This window comes from Coregonus clupeaformis, chromosome 35, assembly GCF_020615455.1.
Source record: "Coregonus clupeaformis isolate EN_2021a chromosome 35, ASM2061545v1, whole genome shotgun sequence".
NCBI classification, from domain to species: Eukaryota; Metazoa; Chordata; class Actinopteri; order Salmoniformes; family Salmonidae; genus Coregonus; species Coregonus clupeaformis.
Window position 1 is genome coordinate 29,828,390 of NC_059226.1, and position 19,371 is coordinate 29,847,760.

At 44.5% G+C, this 19,371-nt stretch overlaps 1 pseudogene; it reads left to right on the forward strand.

Moving 5' to 3' along the window:
• Positions 1–10,366, forward strand: part of LOC123482568 — a 37,505-nt pseudogene extending 27,139 nt beyond the window's left edge.
• The last annotated feature ends 9,005 nt before the right edge of the window (positions 10,367–19,371 follow it).

The window sequence follows — 19,371 nt, forward strand, 5'->3', positions numbered from 1 at the left end:
CTCAACCACCATGTGTCTTTGGCTTAATTATCATGGGCCAGACATTAAAACCAACAAGTAGGGAGCGTAGCCTAAGGAATATGCTGGCATTTAGCTGCCACAATGATGGTCCTTGTCACTGAGTTGTGTGGGGGTGTGTGTGTGTGTGTGTGTGTGTGTGTGTGTGTGTGTGTGTGTGTGTGTGTGTGTGTGTGTGTGTGTGTGTGTGTGTGTGTGTGTGTGTGTGTGTGTGTGTGTGTGTGTGTGTGTGTGTGTGTGTGTGTGTGTGTGTGTGTGTGTGTGTGTGTGTGTGTGTGTGTGTGTGTGTGTGTGTGTGTGTGTGTGCGTGCGTGCGTGTGTGTGTGTGAATGCATACATGCCTGTTAGCACTATACTCTTGCAAGGAAAAAGTTACTTTAGTTGCTGCAGGTTTGAAACCCAGCATCCAGTAGTTACCTGGTTGTTCGTAATTCCTGATGTTCTCAGGGTATTGAAGTCCATTTCTACAAATGGGTTCATCAAGGATCCCAAGAAACAGTGGTTTGAGTTGAATCCCCTCCACACTCACTGGGCCCCCTGCACTCAAACACTTACAGCCCAATGAGGGAATGCTTACAAGTGCACAATACCTGTCCAAACCCATTCGCCCTAGGCTATGCACGCCAGCCAGCAGGATACCACATCAATCTTGGATAAGAGAGTTGGAAATCCGTCACAGGGCAATTCCATTAAATTAAAGTGTTGAAAGGCTGCACCTTCTAGACACATACAAACAGAACGGGAGCACAAGGAGCATTTGCCTGTTTGACGATTGATTTAATTTCCTAACCGTAGAATCCCTCTTAGGGAGAAAGTAGACTAGTGGAACTCATCTATCAAAGACAAACAGCGCCACATGGCAAATTGTGCGTACCTACAACACAATCGTTTCTCTTCACTGTCTGACAAACGGAAAGTAAACTGCAAACTTTGATTGATGGCGTACTCTAATTTCTTTGATAGGCAAATGGCTGCTCTGCCTTTGAAACAACCTGAAATTGACTTGTTCTAACAGACTTCTATCACAGAGAAAACCTCTGTCTCCTGTTGATAGTGTGTTTGCATGTTTTCTAAGTAGTAAAATTACACTCAATAACAGATAGAACAGAACACAACTAGACACCTAATAAAAAAGACAGTTCAATCACAGACAACCTTAGAGGGACTTCAGTGGAGAGAGAAACATTAGAAGTTACAGGCCCTGCACAGAAAGAAAACCTATCCCTTTCCCCCTAGGCACTTCATGTAGATTTCATATAATTACTACAATTGAATTACTATTGCTTACACCTATCTAATCCCTTAGATCGACACAATTGTCTAGGGGGGGCTAGGGGTTGTTACTGGACTGGTCCGTAATCTCACAGGCTGTAGAGATCAAGAAAGTCTCATCCGGGTATGTCTCCTATAGCACATCAATAACGACCATATCCACGGGGAGAAGAAGGAGTTCGTGTGCCGCTGGGATGAGTGCTCGCGAGCAGAAGCCCTTCAAGGCCTCAGTACATGCTGGTTGTTCACATGAGGAGGCACACGGGGAGAAGCCACACAAGTGTACCGTGAGTAACTGATCATTGAGCGGCTCGGCAGCTATGCTGAGCATTTGCCTCTCTAAACACTTGTAGAGTGTACCGTCACACACACACAAACACACTCACAAGAGAATCACACACACACATGGGCTTTTCTCAATATTTCACTTGATCATTCTAGAAAAGGAAGAAAGATGGTTCATCGTGCTTACAGAATGAACAACATTACATATTCTCATAGAGGATCTCCCTAAGCTGGTTAGTAGGGTGGATGTTAGTGGTTTCAGATGTAATTACAGTATATCATGTAAGTGAAAAGAAGTGGAAAGGGGCAATGGTTCCTTATTACAGTAAGACCTAGATATATCTTCTACAGGACTGTATTGTAAGTCCCTCGTGTACAACATCTAAGACTTTGCTCTCTTCAGGCCAAATCCTTAACTTTTCGCATAAATCATGCACTGATGTCAAGGGGAGATTTGTTTCTAAAGTTAGGATTGGTGGCTATTTACAGTGCATTCGGAAAGTATTCAGACCCCTTCACTTTCCCAGCATTTTGTTACGTTACAGCCTTATTCTAAAATTGATAAAATTGTTTTTTTCCCTCATCAAGCCACAAATACCCCATAATGACAAAGCAAAAACAGATTTTTGACCTTTTCGCATTAATTTAAAAAAAAAAAAAAATGGAAATATCACAAGTATTCAGACCCTTTACTATGAGACTAGATAATTGAGCTTAGGTGCATCCAGTTTCACTGATCATCGCCTTGAGATGTTTCTACAACTGATTTGAGTCCACCTGTGGTAAATTCAGATTGAAAAAATTCAAGTATTCAGACCCTTTACTCAGTACTTTGTTGAAGCACCTTTGGCAGCGATTACAGCCAAACTCCAAGTGGGCTGTCATGTGCCTTTACTGAGGAGTGGCTTCCATCAGGCCACGCTACCATAAAGGCCTGATTGGTGGAGTGCTGCAGAGATGGTTGTCCTTCTGGAAGGGTTCTCCCAACTCCACAGAGGAACTCCGGAGTTTCTGTCAGACTGGCCATGGTTCTTGGTCACCTCCCTGACCAAGGTCCTTCTTCCCGATTGCTCAGTTTGGCGGGCGGCCAGATTAGGAAGAGTCTTGGTGGTTCCAAACTTCTTCCATTTAAAAATTATGGAGGCCACTGTGTTCTTGGGGACCTGGGTCAATGTTGCAGAAATGTGTTGGTACCCTTCCCCAGATCTGTGCCTCAACACATTCCTGTCTCGGGAGCTCTACGGACAATTCCTTCGACCTCATGGCTTGGTTTTTTGCTCTGACCTTCACTGTCAACTGTGGGACCTTATATAGACAGGTGTGTGCGTCCAAATAATGTCCAATCAATTGAATTTACCACAGGTGGATCAAGTTGTAGAAACATCTCAAGGATGACAAGCTGGAAACAGGATGCACCTCGCGCTCAATTTCCAGTCTCATAGCAAAGGGTCTGAATACTTGATGTAAATAAGGTATTTCCGTTTTTTTATAAATTAGCAAAGAAAATCCTAAAACATGTTTTTGCTTTGTCTATATGGGGAATTGTGTGTAGATTGATGAGGAATTGTTTTTATTTAATCCATTTTAGAATAAGGCGTAACATAACAAAATGTGGAAAAAGTGAAGGTGTCTGAATACTTTCCGAATGGACTGTATATGCCTCCACACTAGAGTGTAATTCATTACACAATAATTGCAAAGATCATCTTTATAAAAATTAAACAGAATTGGAAAACAAGGATAGACGTGAAATACACTGTACAAGATCCTGTGTTTGACTGCTTCGGTGTTTTCCTTTCTCTCTTTTGCAGTTTGAGGGCTGCTGTAAGGCCTATTCTCGCCTGGAGAATCTGAAGACCCACCTGCGGTCTCGCCACAGGGGAAAAACCATATGTGTGTGACCACGAGGGATGCAACAAAGCCTTCTCTAACGCCTCGGACAGAGCCAAGCACCAGAACCGCACACACTCCAACGAGTGCACACACGCGCACACGCGCACACATTCAATGAGGTCTTACTGGGAGCTGCCTCCCCCAACACCAACCTATTCCCTTTCGACAGTGCACTACTTTGACCAGGGCCTTGGTCAAAAAGTAGTGCACTATGCAGGGAATATGGTGCCATTTGGGATGCAGGCAAGCTCCCACACTGCACAGCACTGCAGCTCCATTCTGCCCTGCCAAGACTTCAGATAGACTCACTTATAGAGTCCATTAGATATTCTCTTAGACAGACATCCGTAGGATCAATATTCTTCTATCTTTTTGTGACGCTGTAAGGTCTTGGGCCAAAAGATTGCTTGGCATCAAGAAAGTACAAACTGACTAATGTGTCTTCAATCTGTTGTCTGCTAGCCTTTTACATATTCAGGCTGAAATGAGATGTCTGGACTTTTTCTCATCACGCACAGTGATTGTTCTTGGATGTCTATACTTGCCCCATTAAACCACGGCCGTGTGTGTGTGTTTGTTTGTGTGTGCATGTGTTCCCAAGTGTGCGTGTGTGTGTATGCAGGGCGTGATGTGTGAGTAAATAATGATGTGCGGAACTAATGAGCGTGGCAGCCCACAATGCATTAGTGTGAATCAAGTGGGCATCCCCCTATGGAGATCCAGACCACCTGCAGATCACCAATACAAAATGAACCCTGGAACCGCTTCCAAGCCTCCTACTAGCCTATCCATCAGGAGATAGAGGAGAGAAATGTGGGGGAGAGCACAATGTCCCATAGATCCACACACACAGACACACACACACACTCTACCTCGGGATGAAAAACAAGACTGGATCCATCCCACCAGTATAACTTTAACTTTATTACTGGAAACCACATACATCTTAGTGATATTCTGTGGCTCCTAAGCAGAAGTCCAACAAGTCACTGGTTTTACATACATAGCATTTATACACTCTAATTGCGTGGTTACAACAACAGCTAGTCACAGCTAATCTGAGTAAGTAGGAGGGGATGGATATTCCTGAACCACAGTCATGTATTTGAATGTTATTAAACAGAATATGAACTGGGTGATATTCATCTCACTCTGGATCCTGTGTGGCTCACTTGGTAAGAGTGTGGTGGTAACATCGCAAGGGTTTTTGGTTTGCTTCCTGGGGCCACATTTAAATGTAATGCACTCACTGTACCTGTAAATCGCCGGATTAATATATATATATATATACAGTGCATTCGGAAAGTATTCAGACCCTTCACTTTTTCCCACAGTTTGTTACTTACAGCCTTATTGTAAAATTGATTAAATCGTTTTTTCCTCATCAATCTACACACAATACCCCCAAAGCAAAAACAGATTTTTAGAATAAAAAATTGAAATATCACATTTACATAAGTATTTAGACCCTTTACTATGAGACTAGAAATGGAGCTCAGGTGCATCCTGTTTCCACTGATCATCCTTGAGATATTTCTACAACTTGATTGGAGTCCACCTGTGGTAAAGTCAATTGATTAGACATGATTTGGAAAGGCACAAACATTATATAAGGTAGTTTGCCAAAAGGCACCAAAGGACTCTCAGACCATGAGAAACAAGATTATCTGGTCTGATGAAACCAAGATTGAACTCTTTGACCTGAATGCCAAGCGTCATCACGTCTAGAGGAAACCTGGCACCATCCCTACGGTGAAGCATAGTGGTGGAAGCATCATGCTGTGGGGATGTTTTTCATCGGCAGAGACTGGGAGACTAGTCAGGATCGAGGGAAAGATGAACGGAGCAAAGTACAGAGAGATCCTTGATGAAAACCTGCTCCAGAGCGCTCAGGACCTCAGACTGGGGCGAAGGTTCACCTTCCAACAGGACAATGACCCTAAGCACACAGCCAAGACAACGCAGGAGTGGCTTTGGGACAAGTCTCTGAATGTCCTTGAGTGGCCTAGCCAGAGCCCGGACTTGAACCCAATGGAACATCTCTGGCGAGACCTGAAAATAGCTGTGCAGCGACGCTCCCCATCCAACCTGACAGAGCTTGAGAGAATCTGCAGAGAAGAATGGGAGAAACTCCCCAAATACAGGTGTGCCAAGCTTGTAGCGTCATACCCATGAAGACTCGAGGCTGTAATCACTGCCCAAATACTTATGTAAATTTAATATTTCCGTTTTTGATTTTTTATAAATTTGCTAAAAAAATCTAAAAACCTGTTTTTGCTTTGTCATTATGGGCTATTGTGTGTCGACTGATGAGGGGAAAAAACTGTTTAATAAATTTTAGAATAAGGCTGTAACATAACAAAATGTGGAAAAAGTAACATTTTAATTAATTTTATCTCTCTGAGTATAACCTTTAGAAATAAAGGCGAAATAAATCAAATAATTGTATCCACAGAAACCCTACGTGTGTAAGATCTCCCGGGTGTACGGAGCGCTACACGGACCCCAGCTCTCTTAGGAAGCACGTGAAGACAGTCCACGGACCAGAGGCCCACGTCACAAAGAAACAGCGCAGCGACCTGCCGCCCAGCAGACCCATGCCACCCAAAGAGAATGGAGAGAAGCGAGACAGGCCGGGGCATGGAGGAGAAGATGGACAGCACCTCGAGAGGCATGGAGGACTACCTGCAGGTCAAGTCTATCAAGACGGAGAACTCTGTGTGTAAGAGATCGCTCTGGTGTTGCAGCCTATCATTCAATGAGAGATCATTTGGTAGAAGATATACATGTATAGTGGAAATATAATTCAGCAAATACAGACAGTTTTTAGTTTTACTATGGTTATGTGTGCCTCCTAATATATGGTTTAGCCACTTTATAGATTTGTGCAATCAGATAATGACCTTCTACTTTCTCAGTCTGAGCCCCTACTAACAATGGCATGCAAATCTTACCTAACAAACGTGTATCCTTCCTCTCTAACACTCTCTGCTTGCTACTTGAACATTTCCTTTCCATTTCTCTTCTCCTTCAAACGTTCCTTAAGGACAGACATTACTAAGGTGAGCACAGCTTCAGATTTAGCTTCAGTTCATTACAGAATATATATCAGAATATCTCTCATCATTTCATCATCCTGTACTACTGCTGTATAACAAGCCATAGACAGTAAGGGACACAGTCCAAAAATGTCTATAATAGTTTTAAGTCCACATTTTGTACACCGTCAAGAGGGACTGGGGAGCCCAACAACCCAGAGAGCCACAGATGCATAGCCCTGTGTGCTGGCCTAGCATGTACTCAAGCATCCTTTCATCTCTCCCATTTCTAATTCACAGACAGTCAAAGAGAGCTATAATCTGTAGCCACCCCAACCAACACTCATTATTTACAATTAAAGTTGTGGATAAAAGAAGTTGCATGATTCACTGTACGCTCTATGTTGTTATGTTATCACTGTTCTACTTTGCCTTCGTTAGATGGTGATCCCTTTCCTTTTGAGATAGTTGATAAACATGTTGCTCTCTCTCTCTGCCTCTCTCTCTTCCTCTCTCTCTCTCTTCTCTCTCTCCTCTCCTCTTCCTCTCTCTCTCTCTCTCTCTCTCTCTGTCCTCTCTCTCCTCTCTCTCCTCTCTCTCTCTCTCTCTCTCTCTCTCTCTCTCTCTCTCTCTCTCTTCTCTCTCTCTCTCTCTCTCTCTCTCTCTCTCTCTCGCTCCTCTCTCTAGATGTATCAGTCCAGCCCTGGTGGTCAGTCGTCATGTAGCAGCGACGTGCCACTTGGCAGTTCCACCAACCATGACAGTGGAGTAAGAGATGGCCTCCGTACAGCAGGCGGGGGCAGCATGGGGGACCTGACTGGGCTGGACGACCTCGGGGCCCCCTCATTGACTCCTCCTCCTCTGGCCTCTCGTCTGGCACAGCAGGGGTCGGGGTGGGCCTCCACCTACATCAACACCCAGGCCCCAGCCACATCCACAGACTAGAACACCTGAAGAAGGAGAAAACTGAAGACGGTGAGGGACTCTGCCAGTGGGCCAATCATCATCCAGCTCCTCCAGTCCAGAACACCAAGCTACCGCCCATACCAGGAAGCGGTGAGTGAACATAAAAACAAAGAAGTAACCAGTGTTTTCATAATGATCCTTTTAGAGTTTTAGATGGTAGATAAAGTAAGATAGATATAAGATAAAATATGTTTTGTCAATAAAAAATTCAGTACATTCAGAAAATTATTCTGACAATATTTCTCCTGTGTAAAATAAATTATTATTCTCTTCAGGGTCCCTTCTGGAGAGTGGAAATATGGGTGGTGGGCCTGGATCGTTCCCCGGCCTCAGTCTCAGTGAGCTGTGTTCCAGTAAGATGACTGTCCTGAACCAGCTGGACCATCTGATGGAACGCAGGGACAGCACCACCAGCACCAGTCTCCTCTGCCTACATCAGCCGGCGCTCCTCTGGCATCTCCCCCTGTTACTCAGCCGCCGCTCCAGCGATGCCTCCACGTTCAGTGGCCACCGCCACAACAACATCAGCTCCACGGCTCCTACGACCCCATCTCTACAGACCTGTCCCGGAGGTCCAGCGACGGCAGCCAATGTGGAGGAGGGGAGGGGGAGGCTGCCAGTCTCCTCAGCCTCACCCGCCCAGCACTACCACCTCAAGGCTAAATATGCGGCGGCTACAGGTGGAGCCCCACCCACGCCTACCCAACATGGAGAGGATAAGTCTCAAGACCTGCATGGCCCTCTACGGGGACGCTTCCCAGCGAGACTCGTGTCTGGTTACTCCTCCATCAACACCATTGCCCCAAGTGGTGTTCCCAGGCACTGCAGAGGCGATATGGGAGGCTATAACGGCCGCAGCATGATGCCCCACGAAGCTCCGTCCAACATTTCCCCGTCAGGCTAGCGACGCCTCGACGGCCGTCCTGGAGCGCGTCTCCGCTGTCCCACCAGCCTCAGGTGAGCGCTACAACAGCATGGGCAACATGCAGAACCTCCACCACACGCCTCCCAGCCAAACCAGGCCCGATCTGCAGCCGAGCGGCGCCACCTGGCCCTCCAGAGCCACCAGCCGCGCTCCGACGGGCAGCCTGCAGCGATACCCCTACTGCCCCCGGCCGCCCAGCATCTGTGAGAACGTGGCCATGGAGACCATGGCCGCGACATGAGCGGTAGTCGCAACAACAGTGAGGAGGAGATGATGGTACTTCCTGATGACGTCGTTCACTACATCACCTCTCAGGCGGAGCTGAAGAGTCAGACTGTGCCACCGGGTACAACCGACAAGCACAAGGTGGTTTCCATGGAAACACAATAAACCCTAACCCCCAGCAGCAACAGCAGTTTTACCAGCGAAGGATGGCTGTGGTGGACACCAATATGAATATGAACCCCTGTCTGCACCACAAACCATGCCCATCTCCTGTGCTCGAAGCCCAGGCCATCGGCAAGCAGTCTTTCCCTCCTCACCCAGTAAGACGAGCACCATGCCGGCACAGTGGAACGAGTCAGCTCAGGGACTGTGGAAGCTCCTCACAACCCAACCCAACAGCCGCCATTCTGTCGAAGCAAACCAAACCTCGCGCCATGGTCCAACAGAAACAGAACTTTGTCTCGCTTCGGAATCAGAATCTTAACTCCAACCAGCACATTGCACAGATGAACACACAACCTGGCTCACGCAGCCCAGCAGGGGAGATACATACAACAGCAGAAGGCTGACTCGAGGCTGAGTTGTGTCCAGCAACAGAGCCTACAGCAACAGCAGCCCGCTAATGCTAACCTCAATGAACCAGTGAGCCTCGAGTATGGGATTAACCAGGGTCCTAGCGATGCTAACGCTAACGCTAACCAGCGGTCCTCCTGTAGTAGTATGGCAGTTGGTGGCACTCTGGGTATGTTGAGCCAAAACAGTAAACTCTCTGTAGACATGCAGAACAGCCGGCTGAGGACGCAGCCAGGGGGGAGTCAATCGTCTCAAGTCACATTGTAAGGATAGCGGTGTGAATTCTTTTGCGGATGATCTCACATCAACAGAACTATAATATAGCATCCCAGGTTCAGCATCCCATCCAAAATGGAGGTCAAATACTCCTCCAGCCAAGACCGCCCACAGAACCTAAGTCTCTAGCAGACAGCATTCAGGGTCAATGACAATGCAGCGACAAAACTCAATTGGCAATCACTGCAGCAATGGCAACAACACAGACAACAATGGTATGTTCTACACGGACAGATACACGTGTTTGAGCCAAACGGGAACGTCAACATGCAGATGATGACATCATCAGTAGTGAATGTTCCTCAATGTCCTTTAGACAGCACTGAGACCACCATGACCTCGCGGGAGTAAACAACCAGGTCTCAGTACGGTGGACTCTTCCGAATGGGACAGGGGCAGAGGAGCCCCAGATTGACTTTGACACCATGCTGGATGACGGGGACCACTCCAGCCTAATGTCAGGTACCATCAGCCCCAGTATCCTCCAGAGTCTGTCCCAGACCTCCTCCAGACTCACCACCCCCGGAACTCTGTCACCCTGCCTTCCCTGTCCCTCCCTGCAGGGGGAGCAGCAACATGGCCATCAGAGATATGAGCTCCCTGCTCACCGCTGGCAGAAGAGAACAAGTTCCTCAACATGATGTCATAAGGATGATCCCAAATACACTGAAGGCAGACACAAGTAAAACCAGGGTACCTACCTTGGTGTATTTGGCCCAGGACGTGCGTTAAAAGAAATGACCTATTGTAACCCAAGCTCTTTAAACTGACTGTGTGAATGATAAGAGGGGAACATACTAGTTAACATTGTTGCAGAGGTGTTGAACTCCTCCTGACCATGTGATTGAACACTAAGCACCTCATTGGAGAACTTTGACGACCACCAGAGACTAAGGAACGTTATTCACCATGTTAAAACACCTTTATGTTTGTGTTACTTATTGTATTATCCTGTACAGTATTATTATGGAGCTAATATGGCAATTTCCATATCTATTGAGAAGCCATATTTTGCCTTAGATGATTAAAGTAAGTATAATGTAATCCACAGCACAATTCTGTTAATGTTGTACATGAGATATAGTGTACAGTTCTGCAGTAAAAACAAGTTTACCAAGTGCCTGGCTATGCCGCAGAATATGCAAAGACAAGCATATGACACAGTTCACGTTGAAATGCAACCAGGTCATTCTGTATGATACGATTTGGGATTTTTCTATCATGTCGTTATTTGAAGACACACATATATGTAAATGTGTAAATTACTTGATCTAAAATGATTTGATTCTTTCTTTCACATCTTATTCGAAAGTCATTCATCCGTGCAGATTTTGTTTTTTCTGTCAGTGAAATTGCAAAAAAATAAATATGGGACAAAAATTATTAAATAATTCAATAGTCAGAAGAAATCTTTTTCTAACTATTTAGTCATGTCAGGTCTACTTCCATACAGTGTCTCTCGATATGCGCCATTGTCTTATTTGTCCGTTGAGTTGGACTATTGAGATTAACAGTGACGTCTCAGTGTCGGGACAAGTTGTGACTGGAATTAAGTAAACATTTCAAAAGAATATGCAAATACTTCATATGATACATATTCTGGGGGAGATTACATTGCCATTAACTCGTTGATGAATTAGGAAAAAATCTAAAAGGGAAAAATAATCCTAATTTTCAATGAAAATGACATTTTCTCCAGTGCAGCCCTTGCTGATGACAAGGATACTAAGATATCATAGTGTATTAGGAATCAAAGCTTTTTTCTACACTACCATGCAACTCTGTTGTGCTGGATATGTATATATCTTTTGTAAATTTTTATAAAATACAGTATTGTTTTTCTTTTTTACTGAATTGCTGTCTGGTGAGTTATTTCAAACCATGGGTGTTATTTCTCATGGAATATGATATGTTTGAAATTACACTACTGGTCAAAGGTTTTAGAACACCTACTCATTCAAGGGTTTTTTCTTAATTTTTTACTATTTTCTACATTATAGAATAGTAGGCAAGACATCAAAACTATGAAATAACACATATGGAATCATGTAGTAACCAAAAAGTGTTAAACAAATCAAAATATACTTGTATTTGAAATTCTTCAAATAGCCACCCTTTGCCTTGATGACAGCTTTGCACACTCTTGGCATTATCTCAACCAGCTTCACCTGGAATGCTTTCCCAACAGTCTTGAAGGAGTTCCCACATATGCTGAGCACTTGTTGGTGCTTTTCCTTCACTCTGTGGTCCGACTCATCCCAAACCATCTCAATTTGGTTGAGGTCGGGGGGATTGTGGAGGCAGGTCATCTGATGGGCACTACATCACTCTCCTTCTTGGTAAAATAGCCTACACCGCCTGGAGGTGTGTTGGGTCATTGTCCTGTTGAAAACAAATGATAGTCCCACTAAGCCCAAACCAGATGGGATGGCGTATCGCTGCAGAATGCTGTGGTAGCCATGCTGGTTAAGTGTGCCTTGAATTCTAAATAAATATGGACTTGGTCTTTTACCAAAAAAGGCTATCTTCTGTATACAAACCCTACCTTGTCACAACACAACTGATTGGCTCAAATGCATTAAATTACACAAATTAACTTTTAAGAAGGCACACCTGTTAATTGAAATGCATTCCAAGTGACTACCTCATGAAGCTGGTTGAGAGCAATGCAAAGCTGTCATCAAGGCAAAGGGGTGGCTACTTTGAAGAAGCTCAAATATAAAATGTGTTTTGATTTATTTAACACTTTTTGGTTACTACATGATTCCATATGTGTTATTTCATAGTTTGATGTCTTCACTATTATTCACAATGTAGAAAATAGTAAAAATTAAGAAAAACCGTTCAATGAGTAGGTGTTCTAAAACTTTGACCGGTAGTGTAGGATGCATTGTTTTAGGTCTCCAATATACAGTACCAGGCAGAGATAGAATCCAATTGGCCTGTAAATTCATATTACACTTTACTAGAAAATAAAACTCCCATTTTCAGAAATCCCCCCACAATATAAATGGTCCGTTGTTGTATTTCCCACTCCTTGGTTCAAAACTGAACATAGAGACAGTAGACACCACATCAGAGAGCTGAACTGTTCTTTGTAAACCTCTCCTTCCATCTTAGAAGTATATGAGTGTTGATTGCTTAAATAATTCAGGAGAAAAACTTTCATCTTTGAAGCCACACAATTTCTCCCTCTCCTTGCTGCCAACAAAGCATTTTTCCTCCACATCGTATCCTATCATGTCAGACATTTAAAAAGACACCGGCATATCTTTCAAGGTAATTATGGAGGCTTTGAATAGGTTTGTCTTACCCTGCTCATAATGTTGGCCTGGACACAATGCTAGTTTCACTCCAGAAACAGGTGAGAAAGGATACACTTGTAAAACCGCAAGGTGCATACAGAGCAATTGCTAAAGTTAGCCTGTGTGTAGTCTAACACCTGAGCAGTTACAGATCGCCCCAAAGGAAATTGCTGTTGAAACCACATAAAACACACACCAGTTGGAGGAGAGAGAGAAAGAGAGATTGAGAGAGAGAGGTCCAGGGAAGGACGGAAAGCGTCAAGCAGAGTGTTAGCGCTGAGGAACAAATGATTTTATTCTGACAGCTTTTGCCACTGGAATTCCTTATTCTCTCAGAAAAATGAAGGAGAGAAAATAGCCTGAGGATATGAAATCGTATCAGACAGGGGGTCGAGAAGCAAGTCATAAATTAGCAACACCTCAATTTATTGGTAGAGCTAATAGGTTGAGAATAGGGAGATGCACTGACTTTCGCAGTATGTACAGACTACAAAAACATCAGCTGCTTATTAGGCAGACATTGAGGGGAAAAAAACGTTGGTTCTTAGCATTCTGGACATGTTTTAAAATAACCAAGGTTTATTACAGGAGGCACCAGCCTTAACCTCAAATCTAGCAACCCTAACACTAGCTTCATGTCCACATCCTGGTTCAACCCTAACCCTAGCTTCATGTCCACATCCTGGTTCAACCCTAACCCTAGCTTCATGTCCACATCCTGGTTCAACCCTAACCCTAGCTACATGTCCACATCCTGGTTCAACCCTAACCCTAGCTACATGTCTACATCCTGGTTCAACCCTAACCATAGCTACATGTCCACATCCTTGTTCAACTCTAACCCCTAGCTACATGTCCACATCCTGGTTCAACCCTAACCCTAGCTACATGTCCACATCCTGGTTCAACCCTAACCATAGCTACATGTCCACATCCTTGTTCAACTCTAACCCTAGCTACATGTCCATCCTGGTTCAACCCTAACCCTAGCTTCATGTCCACATCCTGGTTCAACCCTAAGCCTCAACCACAACCCCCTAACCCTAACACTGTCCATAAGTACCAGTTCTGTTCTGTCACAGAAACAGTAACCAACGGTGAAGTAAATCCACAGCTTACATGTGATATTATTAGCAGAGGTCATTTTCAACCCTTTCTCAGGTCCCCTCATTGCCTCAAAGGAAAGCATGTCCCTCTAAACCCTGCAGTAAAGCAGACATGTCTGTTGTGAATTAAAGGGGCTTTTGAGGCATGCATTTTACAGCAGGTCCTGCATCTTGTCCCCAGGGAGAGGAATGTGATTTACAGGGTCTCTTTATGAGTGACAAGGTATTCAGGACACACACACATGACTCTCCATACAGCTGCCCACAGACATCAGCCACAGACAGTCTGGGCACACGGCACAGCGGGGCAGCTGCATGCTGACTAACACTGGCACTGGTCTGGACTGGTCTCCACTGCTGCTAACCACTGGACCTGGGACAACTCAAATTATACATTGGCAACATCCACAGGCTGATGAAAGATAACCGAGATACACCATCCCCATCCACTCCAAACCGTGGGACATGGGACTAGTGCTACAGCAGTGCACTGAGCCACAGGCCCAGGATTGGACCACAGTAGCTAATGATGCTTTAATATAGTGCTGCTGTCCTCTGGAACAGGCTTCTTGACTGATTGGATGAGCAATGAGAGCAGGGGCAAGAGCTGCAAGCGCATTGTTGGATAATCAATCAATTAACCAAGCAGGCAGTTCCAGGCTGGCTGGTATACAGGCAGCAGGCAGGCATGCCCCCCTAATTACCACACAGGGTTAGGTCCTTGCATCGCTCAGCATGGGGTCTAAAACAACCACCTTTGGGTCATTGAATAGAACAACAATTGCATTTGATTATTCAACAAATTAAGCATTGCAAAAGATTATGTATTTAATGATTTGTCATTTTAACCTCACTAAAATGGTGCTGTGACAGTTCCCTAAACCAGGCCTGCATGATAGAAATTCTGAACACCTAGTTTGTCTTCTGCAGCACCATAGACCTTCATCAGAGAAGGCTTTCATCCTGTGTCCCCTAGTCAGAACATCACCATCCACGGTGGTGCATCAGATCAGCCTTCACACACACACACTTCCCCTTGTGGAGGGGCCTACACATGTCTGTTAGTGATCTGCCGGAGATCTGAGGGTCTCTCCGTTCTCACCAGGCCCCCCGTGAGAGCTTCCAAGAGGGGGCAGCCAGCCCCCCCCGACGCTCCACTCCGCTGGTGCTCGCTCTCATTTAACTTCCAGAGTGAAGAGCATTTGCTGCATGTGACACACCCGGGCCAACACACTTGAAGTGCCTCTCCTACATCTCCTCGATGTTGTTAATTAGATATAGCACAAAGCTCCTCTCCCAGAGTGGTGTCGAGGGGCTTCTCTCTCAGAAAGAGAGAGAGAAAGAGAGTAGCCGCAAGTTGTCAGCACTCCCAATGAGGAGGAGGGGAGGGGAGGAGAAGGGGGAGGAAGGGGGAGACGATGATTTTGCCTGCAGTATAGGGATGTAGCAGTGCCTGGGCTGGTCCTTATTAGGGAAATAATTATGTTTGAAATGGGATCGTCCCATGCCTGCTCAGTTGGAACAGCACATTTTATATATGGGCAGCCAGTCTACCCTACAGTGTTGCTCACTGATTGACTGGCCACATGGGGACTCAAATTAATTAATAAATGAATGTTGTCTTTCAGTGGAAAAGAGGCCTGGCTAGAATTCAGAGATATTTACATGATATTATTTTAATAAAAATGAATGACCTATCAGGGATTTCTGTGCATGATCCATCAAGAATGACATCACAAGCAGGAACTAGGGCTGCGGGGCTATTTTGTGGGGAAGATTCGGCCTTGCTAGCATGTCATATGTAATAATATATGTGATAACTGCACGGTGTGGTTTAATGGTGTAATGTAGTGTTTGATAAGTAGCACAAGGGAGTGTGAGGAGGGTTAGAGGACATGCAGTCTCCTTCACCATCTCCTTTGTGACAGGGTGGATCCGGTGCTCATTGGACCAGTAACATTGCAATCATTCACTTAATCAGAATTTTCCATCTGTCACAGACACCATGCAACCCAACAACAAGCACAGCTTTGAGTGACACCATGTCTCCTTGATATCCCTGGTCATTACATGACCTCAATGATGGTTAAACAACCACATTTTATCTTTATTTAACTAGGCAAGAACAAATTCTTATTTACAAGACGGCCTACACCGCCAAACCCCGGACGAGCTGGGCCAATGGCCGCCCTATGGGACTCCCAATCACGGCGGGTTGTGATACAGCCTGGAATCGAACCAGGGGTCTGTAGTGACGCCTCAACCACTGAGAGATGCAGTGCAATAGACCGCTACGCCACTCGGGAGCCCATTACATTACAGGAATAGTAGAAACAGCACATTAATACAGGTGCCTTGCAAAAGTATTCACCCCCCCTTGGCCTTTTTCCTATTTTGTTGCATTACCACCTGTAATTAAAGATTTTTATTTGGATTTCATGTAATGGACATAACAAAATAGTCCAAATTGATGAAGTGAAATGAAAAAAATAACTTGTTTCAAAGAATTCTAAAAAATAAATAACGGAAAAGTGGTGCGTGCATATGTATTCACCCCCTTTGCTATGAAGCCCCTAAATAAGATCTGGTGCAACCAATTACCTTCAGAAGTCACATAATTAGTTAAATAAAGTCCACCTGTGTGCAATCTTAGTGTCACATGATCTGTCACATGATCTCAGTATATATACACCTGTTCTGAAAGGCCCCAGAGTCTGCAACACCACTAAGCAAGGGGCACCACCAAGCAAGCAGCACCATGAAGACCAAGGAGCTCTCCAAACAGGTCAGGGACAAAGTTGTGGAGAAGTACAGATCAGGGTTGGGTTATAAAAAAATATCAGAAACTTTTAACATCCCACGGAGCACCCATTAAATCCATTATTAAAAATGGAAAGAATATGGCACCACAACAAACCTGCCAAGAAGAGGGCTGCCCACCAAAACTCACGGACCAGGCAAGGAGGCCATTAATCAGAGAGGCAACAAAGAGACCAAAGATAACCCTGAAGGAGCTGCAAAGCTCCACAGCGGAGATTGGAGTATCTGTCCATAGGACCACTTTAAGCTGTACACTCACAGAGCAGGGCTTTACGGAAGAGTGGTGCAGAAAAAGCCATTGCTTAAAGAAAAAAATAAGCAAACACGACTCCAGAGTGGCGCAGTGGTCTAAGGCTCTGCATCGCAGTGCTAGCTGTGCCACTAGAGATCCTGGTTCGAGTCCAGGCTCTGTCGCAGTCGGCTGCGACTGGGAGACCCATGGGCGGCGCACAATTGGTCGTCCAAGGTAGGGGAGGGTTTGGCCGGCAGGGATGTGGGTTCGTTTCCCACGGGGGGCCAGTATGAAAAAAATAAAATACAGGCGCTGTATGCATCCACTAACTGTAAGTTGCTCTGTATAAGAGCGTCTGCTAAATGACTAAAATGTAAATGTAAAATGTTTGGTGTTCGCCAAAAGGCATGTGGGAGACTCCCCAAACATATGGAAGCAGGTACAGATGAGACTAAAATTGAGCTTTTTTGCCATCAAGGAAAACGCTATGTCTGGCGCAAACCCAACACCTCTCAACACCCCGAGAACACCATCCCCACAGTGAAGCATGGTGGTGGCAGCATCATGCTGTGGGGATGTGTTTTTTAAAAAAATAACTGGGAAACAGGTCAGAATTGAAGGAATGATGGATGGCACTAAATACAGGGAAATTCTTGAGGGAAACCCGTCTCAGTCTTCCAGAGATTTGAGACTGGGATGGACGTTCACCTTCCAGCAGGAAAATGACCCTAAGCATTCTGCTAAAGCAACACTTGAGTGGTTTAAGGGGAAACATTTAAATGTCTTGGAATGGCCTCGTCAAAGCCCAGACCTCAATCCAATTGAGAATCTGTGGTATGACTTAAGATTGCTGCAAACCAGCAGAACCCATCCAACTTGAAGGAGCTGGAGCAGTTTTTCGTTGAAGAATGGGCAAAAATCCCAGTGGCTAGGTGTGCCAAGCTTATAGCGACATACCCCAAGAGACTTGCAGCTGTAATTGCTGCAAAAGGTGGCTCTACAAAGTATTGATTTTGGGGGGGGTGAATAGTTATGCACGCTCAAGTTTTCTGTTTTTTTGTCTTATTTCTTGTTTGTTTCACAATAACAAATATTTTGCATCTTCAAAGTGGTAGGCATGTTGTGTAAATCAAATGATACAAAAACCCCAAAAATCAATTTTAATTCCAGGTTGTAAGGCTACAAAATAGGAAAAATGCCATGGGGGTGAATACTTTCGCAAGCCACTGTATATATTTTAGTGATACGTTTTATTGTCAAATGAATGTGAAATGCTTAACTTGCATGCTCTACCTAACAGTGCAGTAACCAATGCAAAAATTTATAACTAATAAAAATGTAAAAAATATAATAAAGAAAACATGAGAAATAAGAAATAAAATAGGAAGCTATGGTGGTTCAATGTAAAGTGAGCACTGTCTTGGAGTCAAACACTAGATACAAGTGTTTTAGCGCAGGGTTCCCCCAACTGGCTCCCATGTTTTCTGAGCAATTCAAAAAAAGTTTATTATTTTTATTGTTGGACATAAAATACTTTAAAAACACCAGCAAAACAGCTCCAAGTAATTTTAATTTTGGAAATCTGTTGCAAAGTATTCCCAAGCGTACTAGAGATATACGTGTGTGCTCGTATTCAAATGTAAGCAATGTTTGAAATGATTATGTTTTAGTCAAATATTATATATGTTTGGGCTTCTTGCAATCAATTTGCAGTCCACAAATTATTTACAATTAAGTTCTGGCCCCCTGACCATCCGCTCAAGAAAAAAATGGCCCAGCGGCTGAATCTAGTTGATGATTCCGGTTTTAGAAGGTCCAAAGAGAGAGAAAGATCTTGAATGTGATTCTCCTGCAGCACTGAGGTGAGTGGTGCAGCAACCTGGGAGTCATAAACCCTTCTGAGGTGGTTTATAAAGAGTATTAATAATATTTTAATAACTCATGGTGATGTCCTACTGACTCCATGACTTCTGATCCGCTCATTACAATAGGACAACCACACAGCCAATAGGAGGAGAAGGGCTAGGAAGAGTAGGACGTCAAGGGCCATGTCTCTGTACCTGGTGAATATTAACAACGCTTCCTGCATAATCTCCCTCTGCTGAAAGGTCAGAGAGTGGAGTGGGAAACATAGATACCCACCGGCTGAGTTAGTGAGGGAGAGGGAGTCACACACTTCCAAAGCTGGTGTCTTACCATGATAAATTGTCCTAAAATGGTCGTTAATGGATTTAAATAGCTGCAAACTTGTATGTTATATGTGTTTGAATGTGTGTATCTACCAGTACTGTACGTACGTGTGTGTGTTTGTGCGTGGGTGATTTGAGTTCGATCTTATGTGCACTGTGAGCACTCTGTCACGCAGTCATGCGTAAAGCTTTGTGAGGAATGTAAAATCAGATGGTTTAAAGTTGAAAGATTTACTGGAAATGGATTT